Source organism: Labrus mixtus, chromosome 14 (assembly GCF_963584025.1).
Source record: "Labrus mixtus chromosome 14, fLabMix1.1, whole genome shotgun sequence".
Lineage (NCBI taxonomy): Eukaryota > Metazoa > Chordata > Actinopteri > Labriformes > Labridae > Labrus > Labrus mixtus.
In genome coordinates, this window is record NC_083625.1 from 7,443,905 (window position 1) to 7,458,712 (window position 14,808).

The 14,808-nt window shown below is 40.2% G+C and overlaps 1 protein-coding gene and 1 long non-coding RNA gene across 4 annotated transcripts in view; one reads left to right on the forward strand and one right to left on the reverse strand.

Annotated features, from left to right (window-relative positions):
* Window positions 1-6,731: 6,731 nt before the first annotated feature.
* On the reverse strand, window positions 6,732-8,634 carry LOC132987821 (uncharacterized). Its single transcript, XR_009675757.1, has 2 exons — window positions 8,513-8,634; window positions 6,732-8,001 (listed from the first exon to the last, which is right to left on the reverse strand). It is a non-coding gene; the product is annotated as an uncharacterized LOC132987821 (long non-coding RNA).
* A 5,341-nt stretch (window positions 8,635-13,975) lies between these two features.
* Window positions 13,976-14,808, forward strand: part of zbtb20 (zinc finger and BTB domain containing 20) — a 33,715-nt gene continuing 32,882 nt past the window's right edge. For all 3 annotated transcript variants that reach the window (XM_061054765.1, XM_061054763.1, XM_061054766.1), the window contains exon 1: window positions 13,976-14,198. The gene's annotated coding sequence lies outside the window, so the exon portion shown is untranslated. The remainder of the gene's footprint in view (window positions 14,199-14,808) is intronic.

The window sequence follows — 14,808 nt, forward strand, 5'->3', positions numbered from 1 at the left end:
TGTAAACCATTTTGTTAACTTAAAATAAAATGGTGTAAAAATATAATCACTCCTCTCCGTTGTATACTCTGCCTTTAAGACAGTGGACTGTACCACTCGGGGTTGTGTAAAGGGGGAACGTGTGCCTCACTGTCTTTGCATCTTCAGATCTATAATAGTAAAAAAAAATCCACCCCTCACCCTGCTTTCCAGCTCCCCACAATGCCGGAGTAATGGTGCAGCAATAAAGCAATTCTAAATGATGAACACACATTTATCCCCTGGGGTGAGGAGTATAGAGGCTTTGATAGAAATGTACAGTGCAATGCAGCAAAGACATACACACACTTAAGATCCGCGGATTGCCACATCCTACAGATGGCTAAAAATACACAGGCAGTCATGCGTTCACAAATCTGTAATTACATAAAAAGAGAGGCTACCTTAATTACTCCGTTTCCCCTCAATTACATACCTGTTAGTGTACACTCAGTCTTTCCTGTATCTGATCATCATCCTATGACTCACAGAGCTGGTTAACTATAAAGTGAACTTGTTAAAGGCTGGACTTACTTTAATGTGACAGCAGAGATTCCAGCAAAGAAAGTTTAAGAAATATTTATCTGTCATCATGTAACATTTAATAACTCCCACTAGCTCTAAAAGCCTTCTTACAACTCCATGTATAATACATCTAAAGACTAAAGGACTGTAAGAACATTTTCGTTTTACCTGCTTGATTTCCATGTATAATAATGTAATAATAACAATATAATAATTGGTGGAAAATAAAGGTTGGACCTTTCAAAAGTCATTAAAGATGCAAGTCATCCATGAAAAATTACAATCTTTCTTTCCCTTAATATATGTTTAGGAGGAATAAGGTCTCTTTTTTTTTCAAGTTCACTGGCCCCTCCATGACTTGATTTCCATGGAAGTGATAATGAAAAATCCTTCTCATCCAAAGGTGATAGTTAATTAAGAAATAAGGGCTTGTCTTCCAAAATTAGTGCTTTTAGTAGAAATGTGTGTGTTCTTCAACAGTGCTATGTTTCCTTGCTGCAGTGGAGCGAGAGTAACAAAACCATCGAACTTCATACTAAAAAGAAAAGAATGAAAATAATCTGATTGTTTTAACTACTACTACTACTACTAAAGCTTCATATTAATCTGGTATTGTTGTCCTGACTCATGTGACACAATCACTGAATCACTGGTGCAAAATATCAGTTTATGGCGCTCTAAAATGATTTTTGACGGCCAAATTGACTCACTGCGCCACCGCTTCATGACTCATGTGGAGCTTTTGGAATACATGAGGATATTGTGACCAAGAGATAATTGGCCAAAGTAGAAGTTAATAGTAGGATCATGGGAGAAGAAGATGCCAGCAGTGGAAAAAAAAGTCAAAGGCTGAAGTGTAGTAAGTGGTGAAACTGAAACCAAATAGCAGTGACCAGTCCTCTCTCTCAGGGAGATCTTTTAGAGTGTCTTTAGAAGGGAGAAGTGTCCAAAGCACACATACAGACAGGGGTGGCTCAAGGGTCAGTGCTCGGTGCCCTTCTCTTCTCCATCACTCTCATACCACTACCATACCCAGCTCTTACTTTCATTCCCAGATCACAGTCTCTGCAAGAATTTCGTCATGCCTTACTGATATCTCTAAATGGTTGAATGAACGGCTCTCAATGACTGAGCACCTTGTCATCCCAGCCAGTCCCTCTATGCAGCCACAGATCAGTATCAAGCGTGGTACAAACAAAGGCATCCCCACACAGTCTGCCCAGAACCTAGGTGTCATGATTGATGATCTGCTAACATTCCAGTGGCCCTCAATCGCCAACATCTAAAAGATCAGACCTTACCCTATAGAGCACAGCTCCTGGTACAGGCTCTTGTGATATCACGCATTGACGCATTGCAACTCCTTACTGGCAGGTCCTGCATGCAGTATCAGACCCCTGCAGATGATCCAAAATGAAGCAGCAAGACTGGTCTTCAAACTGGCTCCCAGTTACTGCTCGCATCAAATTAGAAAACCCTGCTGCTCGCTTACAAAACAGCGACAAAAACTGCTTCGCCATAATAAAACTTTCATCCAGGTCTACACTCCCTCCGGCCCACTACGCTCTGCCAATGAATGCCGTCTGATCCAACCTTCACATCAGGGCCCAAAGTATCTAGCTAGACTCTTGTCGCCCCTGTTGGTGGAACGAACTTCCAAGCTCTGTTCGAAGAGTCCCTTTGCACCTTTAAAAAATAACCCTGTGCATTAAGCACCTGTGTCCAATCTGACATAAAGCTGTTTGCACTTACTGACATTGTGTCCTCCTCTTTGGATCTTTGCTTGTATTCTACTTAGTCTCTGATGTTCGTCGCTTTGAATAAAAGTATCTTCTAAATGAATTGTATAATTATAGTATTAAGTAATGCATCCATTAATGTACAAATCTCTCCAGTTATAGTGCAAGAAATAAAATGAACTCTTCTTTTCTAAGGCTTCACTCTTCAGTATAACATTATTGTGTATGTACTGTGGCAGGCTCCTGTGCTCTGACACTCCACACTAGAGCTAACAAAGGCCAGCAGATAACAATTTATTTTTAAATTATCTGTAAATGCCACAGACAATTGACTCCAGCCACTTATCACATCTGTGATGAAGTTATTCTGTTGTTATTTTTATTCAGTTTATTTGTACAGCAGCACATGGTGTGCCCTTAGCCTTCACATCTGCCTGTCGATGGCTTTGACAGTTTCCTCCTTCACCAATAAACTGTAATATCTCTCAAATCTATCTTGTAATAGTGTCTTTATATGAAGATGAAACATTTCTCGGTGTACTTTAGAGATGTATTAACAGACATTTAATACCTGTGTAAATATTTAAGTGGGGCACAAGGAGCAAAATCATATTAATGTGAAAGCCTAAGTAATGACTGTAAGTGTGAAACAGCGTTTGTGAAAGCTATATGTTGACTATTACTGTAGTGTAAGTTGTATGTGAGTTTTTAAATGTAATAAAGTGACATTGTTCTAGTTTTGGGCTGTATACTAAACGTAGCTGAAAGTACTAAACATTTTTTCTTCAAGAGGATCCTAATATGGCTGACCTGTATACAAGATTATATAATTCTGCTCTCGAGTGAGCAGATCTGTGCTCACATTTAAAGTAGTTTCACCTCCTCAAAGTTATAATTACTCTTATGAAACAAATTAGCTTTAACTGTCAGAATCTGAGTGGCAGGAAAACAGCCTAATATTGATGTTAATTATGTAAATGAGGAACAAGTCTTAAACACACAAACCTTCCACCCACACGGGCACGCACTTACAAGCACATGCAGTTAAAAATACATCATGCAGGAAGAAGCAAAGAGAAAAATCTCTCCCTGTGGACGAGCTTCAATACTGAGAGTATTTTCACTGATGTACATTCACAACAATATAATAATTATTTTTAAGATCTGGAGAGCACTCACCCATAAATATGATCTCTCCATCCTCCTGCGCTGCTTTGCTGGAGGACTATAGTCTTTTGGCTCTATTTTATGCGTCTGATCAAAAAAGTAGGCCAAGGACAAGTGCTGGTCATCGAAGCAGGCTGAACCCAAAGCAGAACATCCAGATCATGGGGCTGATGAGCGAAAAGAGGCTAGATTTATCTTTAGCAGGAGCCAATTGGACAATACCACTACAACTTCAGTACTGAAACTCCCATATATTAAGTATGCTTTTTTTCCAAGATGACTTTTTAGTAAGTCAGTTGAAATACTTACTACTGGAAGTGTTATTTTGATTGAAAATTACAAAAAAATGTATGAACTTATAGATTGTTTCTTACATTCTGGTGTATACAATCAACTGTTTCCTGCTAAAATGTTAAAAATATTACTCGTCTGGTTGGCTTTCACCTTGCAGAATCTCCCTCTCCCATATCCAAAAATACTCTGCTGGCATTAAAACCGAGACCATTTCTGAGCCGTCAAGGCCAAGAGACACCCACAGGTGTCTGCCCGCTCACTTTTGGAAGTGTCACTTTTTCTGTAGCTGTTTCGGAGTATTATGTGAAAGAGATTTTGGCAGCATGCTCTCAGTTTTACAACATGGATGTCACTGCAGCTTTCTTGGAGTTAACTGTCTTTAGGGCGAGTGATGAGTGCCAGGTAGCATGTGTGAGTTCCTCAGGAAACAGGCTCCAGGTTGGATCCTTGGATGTTTTTGTGTCCCAAGGCAGATGTTCACTGATTTGGCTGATCTACATAACATTTGTTCCTGAGAGAATTGAAGGAACAATTTCACCATATTGCTTTTGCATGGTCTGTATGCTCGCTGTAGAGCAGGCTTAGGGGTCTGTTTGCTCATATTAGTCAAGTTGTGCACCTGCTCACATTCAACAGAGGTAAGAATGGAAGAGTAAGTATGTAATCATGAACTCACCTTGAGCCACAGAGACAAACTAAATTTCATTAGGGGAAATGTTTTTTTTAAATGTTTTATTTCATGCAGCTTGCCTTTGCTCAAAGTAAAAAGCTTGTTGAAAAAAATAGTTTTCAAGGCCTTTAAAATAAAATGTTGCTGCTAATTGTGTGGATGACTGTGCTTCTGCCTCCATGTCACTTGTGCTGCTGGAGAATTATTTTTCTCCAGCTTAGAGAGTCAGTCTCAAGGTACTTACTTGTACCAGCATGCAACATTCGTGATGAGTCAGTTGGGAACAATCACATTCTTTTGAGAAGCTTTTTGAAAAAGAAAGCTGTTTACATGACTAAACTTCAGGACATTGTGTGACGTGTGTTTAACCTCAACCATACAATCAAGAGCTGAGCAGGTTTGTGAAAAGCCTTTTCATCGTCATCTTTTCGGGTTGGTCAGATTCTGACTTAGTCATTTCAAACAATAAGCCTTTATCATCATGACTGAGCTCACAGTTCTTCAGCCTGAGTTTAAGCTGAGGACCCACTTCTTTGACTCTGACAACATGCCGTGATGGAAGATATTCATATGTGTTTTATTCCAGATAAACTGACAAGTTGTCTGATTGTCTAAAATGCAGCTCTGAATTGAAACTATGCTGTGACACCACCAGGCGGACAGAAGATGAAACTCAAATCCTCCCTGTAGTCCAGCAAACCGGGCTGCGGAGAACAGCAGCAAAGTGTTATGTTAATGTTATACACATGCCTGCACCATGACTTGGAGGATTTCTTAAGATCTTAGATCCTTGCTGATTATGTCTAGAGGTCAAATAAATCAAACGCCAACAAAAAGAGTCAAAATGATTATTATAATTTATTCAAAAGTTGCAGCCAGATAGACAGCACAACAATTTTAACTACCTAACTTGTGCAGAATGTAAGACTAACCACCGTGCTCCCACTTGTCAGTGCATGCCGTCTGCTTAGCTGACAGCCTGGTGAAATGGCACTTGGCATAGAGATAAAGCAGCACTCACATGGTAAGCAAGGTACTTCTCCGACTAACACTAGACTAGCTTACTAGCTTGCAGTAACGATTATTCCCAGCAATGCTCAGCTGTCTAATTAATAAGCAGCTGGGGAATTCCTAGGCTGCTAATACATTCAGTTGTCCACTGCAGCATGTAATGATACAGCTCGCATTCATCCTCCTGCATATCAGCCGGAGAAACAGAGCTGCTGAGAGGAGTTTAGTTTAGTCTTTTTTTTTAGTTTTCGAAGCTTTAAATGTTTCCATGTTTCTTATGACGATAAACCAGCAGTACGTTCGGAAATAGATGGATTGCCTAACTTTGTGTTTAAATGTCTGCATTTAAAATGGTGTGAAATTGAGTGGTGCTGGAAAGCTATAATTATACTCACAATGTGGCATAGATTTGACCAAAAATGCATTTAGCATTTGTGGTTTGACTCTCAGATACATACATAAGGTTTCCTCAGGACACATGCCAGGAAGAAGCTCCTTTTAATCCCTGAGCGTTGACTGGAAGGCAGATTCCTCCTCTCTCATTGCTGCCAGCAGTGGGCTAACAATCTTCACCTTGCCAACCACACGCCACGTGGCAGTGTGCCTCACTTATCTTCTTAGCCAAAGATAAAATGTTACCAGCGTAGGTAAAGTAAGCTAAATTGGATCTAAGATTGAGTGAGAGAGTCTTCTAATGTTAAAGTAGAGTTAAAATTAGAATCATTTAACATGTAATGTTTAGTCAAGGCTGCTGTGTTGAATGGAAACATTTACAACCCTTACTAATCTGTAGGGCCGCTCTCTTATTTATTCAAACAAAGCCAGACATTGTTTTGTATCAACTGATGTGTGTGTTGTGTTTCATCATCTTTATGTTAAACTTTCAACCTTGATACTCTAAATAACGGTTTACTGTCTGCTGAGGTTGATTTCAGAAGAAAACCTGGTGTGTTATTATTTGGAGCTTAACGCCATCTCCTGGCAAAATTCAGCACTACAAGAAATTGTCCAGATTTTTACCTGTTACAAAACTAATGACTACTTGTCACAATAGTTTTATTTTTGTTTTTAAGTGAGTTGTGTGTGGCCCTAATGATAAAATTCTACATTTCAATAAGCCAGAGGACCCGTCCTCTTAAACAAGCTCTTAGACATTTTGATATGTTACAGCTGGGAGAAAACATCTGTTGACAATAAGATGAATTATAGCTGGATTCAATATAGCTGTTTCAGCTGCAGGGTCCTGGACTGTATGCTGGCTACTCTAACACTGTCGTTGTTTACTGGAAATCTTGAACAGAACAGAGTCAGCATTACTGTTATTTATTAAGCACATGTTTTCACGAAGAGACTGTAGAAAATTGGCACCATGGGTACATTTTTGGCCATTTTGGTCACTCTGTGTTAAGCAAGCCCTCAATAAGTACACCAAATTCACTTATAGTTGTCTTTCAGGAAGGTTTTGGAGGATGTACATCTGCCCCTTCTGATAATCATGATAATGAAGCATTAACCCATAATAGATTTATATGATGTAACATGATGTATTTTTGCGCCCATTTTTTCATTTATTGGATGCGACAGCTGGACAAAGATGGGAAATGATGGTAGAAGGGAGTGGGGGAAAACATGCAGCAAAGGGGCCGAGGTTGGATTCAAACCCATGGTCCTTGCTAGAAGGACTATAGCCTCCGTACAAGGGGCGCACTACATAACCGTTAGGCTCCCCAGCTCCCCGTTGTTTACATTTTTGATCACCCCCGGTCAATTTGTTTGTTAGTACATATAGTTTGTATATCTTTTTAATCACTTTTGCACTCATCCAGAGTACATTATTTTAATCACATTTTAATTATGTATCTATTTTGCTTTCTATTGCATTTCATTTTGCTGATATATATTTTTTTACAACTGATTATCTCCATGTTTCGAGCTTTTGATCGGTCCTATTGCTTAAGTTTTCTTTTTATTGTGTTTTCTCCTCTATACAATTCATTTATGGAGCCTGCAATGAAATGTCTAGATTCTTTACTTCAATGTGACTGTAGTGAAAAAAAACATTGAATCTTGAATTGAAAGTCAGAGGGGTGCTGCCACTAGTGGACCGGGCCTTTTTGAAGCATGGCTTGAGAATGCAAATACAGTGTAGGGTGGGAAATGTAACAACTAGTGGTGACACTGAAGCTAAATGTATGAAAGAGCATGAAATCAAACGCTGCCTAAAGGCGTGTTGTAAGCTTTGGATGGCGGGTTTATAGTCCATCAGAAGGCATACTTGATGACTAATGCTGTTGAGAAATACAAGAGGTCAACCTTTGCAATTGTGTTCAGGTTTTGTGTGTCAGCACCAGCCATGTGCAGAAATAGAGAGCAGTCTTCCTCTTGATGCTCCCAGCAGTTGACAGCAGGACAAATGGGAGGATGTCACAGTCTGAGCTTTGAATTTCTGACACTCCTCCTCATGCCCACCACCACCTGCCACGGCTCTGACTGCCAGCCGCTCACCTGAACGGTCATTCAAGGTCTTGGCCGAGCTTCTGACGGAGCAGACATTGAAGGATGGATGTCCCTGCCCTCCTGGAGGGAAGTAAAAATCACACATCACACTTTCTCCAGCTCACACCTGGAATTTACACACTTGAAGAAAAACCATGTCCAACTGATGAGCTTCCCAAGGCTTTCATAGGAGCTGTCAGCACTCCTATTCTTGAATCAGGGCACATGTCATCATCAGGTCATGCATGAAAGCATGGTTGTCATGGTATTTTACTTCCTGTCATGATTTCAACATTGAAGGTAAAAGAGGATGACTCAAAAGGTGTCTCCTGCGGACACTCCTCTGCACATACTTTGTGGTCTAAACTCAAAGGAACTGGTTTACATTAGTAACACAAATAAGAATCAATTCAAATTTAACACTCTATTCTTAACACTTAACAGGAGAAAGTTTAGTTTCTGGTAAATAAAAGGCATCAAATTATTTAAGATTGTATAACTTCAAAATGTATTCTGTAAAAACTTGTATATAATTTGAATTGTAATCAGAATAGAAAGGCCATTTTTAACATTAAAGACTTAAGATACTCACCGTTTGTTGACTTGTTTGATACAAGATTTCAGTGCATGTGGCAAGCAAAGGTGAGATGAGGAAAAATCTGTTGAGACCCGGTGTGTTATTCTTATATTTCAGCTACAAGGCTGACACAGACAGGAGCCCTTGTGAGCTGAAGAAGCAGATTAATCATTTATACCACTTGGACCGTGTTCCAGAAAAAAACAGCACAGAGATAACTCATTTATGTTACCTCGACTGTCTTTCTAAAAGGGACAAGAACAAGGCTGTGTTTTGGTCGACCATTGTTGTCTCTATTGTAGATGTCCCTTCACAGTTCAAATAAAACACCGAGTGGAAATGAATCAGGAGTACTTAAACAAGTTCAATCACATACATTTGTAAGTTCAGTGCGGCATTTGCTTTTGCTTCAGTTCTACAAAAAAAATGTAAATCTTTTCACACAGCATTTTGTAGTGCAGCATTCTGGCTGTGTGTTTGTGTAAGTAAACAAATGATTCCCTGCTTTACTTGCTCTGTCACAAGGTTACAGAGCTTCAGTGTGTTTAGTTTTGGATGCTTTGTTTCTGATTACTTTGTGACATGTTAGTGGTTTTACAGAATATTTTTCTTCTTTCGCTTGTTTTTTTGACTCAACCTCAAAGCCTTCAACTCAAATACCATCTTACTCACTGAACAGTTGGTTCTGCTCTCTGTAAAACACGATAACGAGCCTTGGTGTCTCTTTCACCTCACACATGTACAACCTGAATAAAAAATACATTTTTTTGCAGTCTGAAAACAGCCGGGTGAAAACAGTAGAACAGACCGAAAAGGAAGAGAGAGAAAAAAAACTCAGCATGTGAAGAGTCTTATCCTCTGTCACTGCTGGCTCGTCTGTGATCATTTCTTGCAAGTTTCAGTGAAACATGTAACACTAATGTTGTCACAGACATACTGCTCAACCACAAAATAAAGTTATTTTAGGCCCAATAACTGACAAATTAAGAGCAAAGACCAAGTAGCCTAAAAAGTGAGAGAAAAGCTAACAAAGCTCTCTTATTGTCTGTACTTGTCAACCATCTGCCTGCAAACAGTTTTGAAGATGAGAGGCGAGTAGCTCTACGCATCGCAAACCTACCTGTGCATTCACAAAATGTTGCCAGCTCTGTGTGGCTCGTTCGCTATTTTAACTTTAATGGTCATTTATTTTATGTCTCCAAAACATAAAACGCAACAAAGGATGAGACAAAGAAGGTGTCGCTGCTGCTGTTGTTGTTTCTTTAAAGTTGAAACTATGTGAGAGGCAAAGTATGAGGAAGTAGATGGCACTGTTGTAACAGCTCGTCGGTGTTTATATTTGGATGTATTTGACATTGAGTCATCACCAATTAAGTGATAAACTCCGGCTGAGTATCAAGGTGTGTCTCACTTTGTTCACGCCTGGATAGCTAAGAGGAATTCACAGCTTTGTACTGTAAAAGGAGAACAAATCTATTCTGAACGCCTCGAGGAAAGAACAATGATTTTCTGTGTTGAAGTTGTGAGAAGATAGTTGTGGAGTTTAGTGTATTTTTGGTGACTGGCTTTACTTACATGTACAAGCCTGTTTTAGGTAAAGTATGCTTAATGTTGAGGGGGATCAGCAGCCATGCCACGCTGCTGCTACTCATGAGAAGAATATGTCAGTCGTTACTGCTCTTGTAAAAGTTGATTTCATATACAAAGAAGGCCATGGGAAAGCTACACGTGACCAAATAAAGAGACGCCTAAGCAGACTGCATTCATTTAAAGTTGTGCTCTTTTCAGCAGTTTGATGCGTTAAATCATTTTTCTATAAAATTTAAATGTAGTGATTTTATTCCCAGTTTCAGTGCTACAGCTATCAGAAGTTAAGCATGGACTACAGCTGTGTTAGTGTTCAAACCTTAAGGACTTCATTCGCAATATTGAAAAAGAATGAAAAGAAAACTCCTGAGAAAGCAATGTTGTATTTGCACACATTAACGTGTGAGCTGCTAAGAATATCCTGAACAGAAATAAGATGTGAATTTCAATGCAAATCAAATAAAAACTAATCCCACCCGTGCTATAAACCAGTTTGCACATCCAACCTGTTATGAGATGTCTAGACTGTCTGTAAAATGAATAGTCTGTGGGCCATTCACTGAGCACAGTATACTAAAACATGAATGAGATACACAAGGACGATACGAGGGCCTTACTTGTGTTTATCTGTACAAAAATCTGGACCTTTAACCCAAGCTATAACGCGTGAGATTGGAGTACTTTTAGGTGATAGCTGACCTTGATTTGAGCTCTACGTAGGCAGGCTAACTTCCATTTCAGTTAGTTTATGTGAAGTTGACTTTTTGTAAGTTTACAAGGATCAAGATTGACACCGACAGTATGAGCTTATGTCACTGTATAATACTACACACCTTGTGACAACCGGAGGTCGTTGCTGTGATTGAATAGGGCGACATGATAATGAATGGATAAACAAATAAATAAATGAATAAGTTTCAATGGACAGACGTCTTATTGCTGCCCTCTGTTGGTGACATTTAAAGCTGCTGACGCTTGACTGGACCTGTCAATTTGCATTAGCATTCTTCTCTTTTACCATAGTGGACATTGAAGCTGTGGTAATGATTTAGTTTTGTGTGTGTTAAATATTAATCACAAACTAAAAATGTTTTAATAATCATGGCACGAGTTGCTAACGGCAAATTAAGGTTAATTAAATCAGAATTTTTAGTTATTCAAAAGATCTGTTTTTACTTTTGTATTAATCAGTGGAAAAAAAAAACCTATATGACCTCTTCACAAATATTCAGCTGAGTCTGTGTTGGGTAACCAGTGAAATTTGGCAAATATTTACACAGCAAAAATCTTGCTTAAGATCAAGTTTTAATTATATTTTAATATACTTTGGTTATCTGTAACCTGACACTTTCAGGGAAGAAAATATTAACTTTTCTCATACCCAAAACACTGTTTTGTTATTGGATAGCCTTGAATTGTATTATCCTGGTCCATTCCCTCTGTAAAATCTCTATTCAGCTCAGATTTAGTTGCACTGAATGAAGTGAGTTGTTAAATGTTGTTCAGCTTGAGGGACAAAACATGTTCATATTTTTAATTGGATTTTATTTTTTTGAAACTGCAAAAATAGGCTATATTTTTATTTTAACTGCGTTTTAGCAACATGGAAAAATGACTTTGTGTCACAGTTCCAGTATTTTCACAATCCATAGGAAGGCCTGTTTGTCAAACAGGATTTATATATTTATTATTTTGTTTTTAATTCAAGTAGCCTAACTTTCAATGGGGGTTCTAAGATGATGACGATGAATAAAAGAGCGTACACATTATAGCCTATATGTTTGTTTGTTTGTTGCAATGAATTCTTATTTTATAATATAGTACAATTAAGGAATATTTATGGCTATGTGAATGTGCTTTATTTCGTATTTTTCGCTGGACATTTTTGAAATATGAGCAGGAGCGCGAAAATTCTAAATATTCTTGAAATGTGTAATGCTTATTTGAATTAAAAGAAGAAATAAATAAATAAATAAAGCAGAATTTGAAGTTTATTTATTTAATTATTTATTGTCATGGTGGCAACAACGTGCTGCCATAAGGAGGTTAGTCCAGAGAAAAAAAAGCAGAAACATGTAAAGCTCTCTGTGGCTCTTCTGAAACAAAATGTTCTCCGCGGTGAATCCTTCCTGCACGTGCTTGCCGGTTGAGCCACGTTAATGAAGCGAAATATCTCAAACGCAGTGCCGGGCAGGCGTGCACCATACGGATACGCGGGGTCACTTTGGGATCCTGTAATGACATAATTCAGATTTCTAATGAATATTAAAAGCACTTTGGACGCTGGCTTTATTGTCGGATTGCAGAGCGGCGCATTAAGGCCGGTGGCGGTGTTCCTGTGGTGTTCCTGGTTAATGTAGGTCAAAGCAGTGACGGAAGGGTGTCCTCCGTTGAACCCGCGGTATTAATCCTCATCTCAGTCCTGCAGATGGCGCACACAGTCAACTGAGTGCCCTGGGTGCTCACCACGGAGCTCACACAACAATATCCGTATGGAGCCTACCCAGCCTGAGAGATGGCGATTGTCTGAAGCGACACCTCTGCCCCCCCCCCCCCCCCCCCCTCCGTACAACTGTAGAGGGCTATGAAACCAAAGTTCAAGGGTGCTTTTTTTTTTTTTTTTTGCTTTTTTTTTTAAGAGAGAGAGTTTTTAACACCCAGTAGACGCGTGCAGCAGCTCGCGAGGCAGGACGGTTTATCAGACGCGGCTGCTCGAGCGTAACCTCAGTTGACCTCTTTGTCAGTCAGAGCCTGTCTATCAAGACGAGGAGCTGTTTACACTGAACATCCTCTAGCTCCAAAACTACACATGAATAATATATTGAAGTATCTATTAGACACTGGCCTCCGCGTGCTCATTATTCTGAACTACAGACACGCGTGTACGCACACACGCACACCTGTCACTGTCTAGACAGGGAGGGGGCATTAAGGCGGTGGGCGCGGGGGGGATCCCACATGACCCATTACTGCTTTATTCTATGCTAGCCAGAATATATCTTAAGGCGCTGTATAATTACAAAAAAAAAAATCAACAACAACAAGAGAAAAAAGCGAACGCTCCACCAAATCTGATTGGCCGGCTGAACCGACACGAATTTTTCCCCCCGCTCGCTAACTCGAGGTCAGCTCGGGACGTTAAAAAATAAATAAATGAGAAAATAGAAATGCGTAGAAAGTAGAAGACATGGCAGACAATCTAGCTTGTTGGTGCCTTGGATGAGTGACGGCGCCGCTGTCCAATGGGAGAGCGCGGCGCAGCTGGCTCTCTGTACTGGCAGAGGCGGCGTCCAATGCAAAGTTCAGACGCATGATGGACACATAACTGACAATTCCCCCCGTCCTTTTGATCAAGACTGGGGATAAATGTGAGTTCATTCACAATTGTGAACGCTGATACTTTGAGCAGCAGACACCTCGGCCCACACAACAATGAAAAAAGATGTGCTATTTTAATTAGAAAGTAGGATTTATGGGGGAAGTGAGCAATCCTGCTGCGGTGCAACATCACAGTGAACCTGTTTTTAAGTCTCATCCCCTTTAGGTTTCGTTACGCACTATGACTTCTTCTCTTTTTTGAAATTTCTGTGTTGCTGCTGAGGTCGGAGCTAACTTCTAACACCTCGAGTAGGAGGAACACTACTACTACTACAACAACTACTATTACTATAACTCCCACCACTTCCACAGAGCCATAATGGAGCCGGATTCACCGCCCCACCGTGCGCCCTGCGATTGGGGCACCATAATGTTGACGGATTTCTGATCCAACCCAAGACAGTGCCCTGTTCTTCCAATAGCAGCTTTAAGTGAAAAGGCGTGCCTGCGTGCGCCCCCCCCACCCCCCACCCCCTTCCGCCACCACCACCCCTCACCACCCCTCAAAGTACTCGATGTATAGTTAAAAAATGGGAGGGCACACTTGAACCGAGCTGCTCTATGAAGGTAGGCTGCAGCGTGTGTTTATTGATGAGATGAAAAGAAGATGGAAGTGAGAAATGAAACAAAGTAAAGGAACATATTGAAAAAATAAAACTGTACGCGCTTCGTCGGGGGAAAATAGGGGGAGCCGAGGAAACGCTGTCGGCCACTTTTGACAAGCTTCGAAGTGCAGGTAAGAAATTGAGAAAAGTAGGAAAGGGGATGGGTCCTTACTATATGTATAATGCTTTATATTATAGGGGAGAATTGAGAGAAATTTATTTTACGGGCGATTCAAACATTCGCATTGACTTTTGCCTGATATGCATGAAATACCTCTGACTTCCATGTAGTTGTGGCTGGCTTTATCCACCAAATTTTAAGCTCTATAATCTGAAACTTCAGTCTTCTGCAGACATTGGATAAATATGGAGCTAGCGTACCAGATGAAATGTCCCTCACGTTAGAGGGGCTCAGTTCTTTTGGCTTCCAGGGGTTTTTGTTGTCCATTTATTCGGCTACAACAACGCGCTGCCTGCCCCTGCCATGACGCAAGTTTCCCATCTGTCATTATTCTCAACATGCCCCTTTACCTTTAGCCCTTTACTTTCGGAATTGGCCGTGGAACCGGCCAGGGGACACTTGAGAACAATACTGTGGTTAAAGTGTGTAACTCACAGGTCTGTTTCTCTCAATCAGCGATGCTCGCAGGGCTGCTGCTTCACATTTTACACACTGTTAGCCCGGAACAACTGTGGCAGCCGACGTGCGCATTTGGCTTTTAGGTCAGTTATTTAAATCAG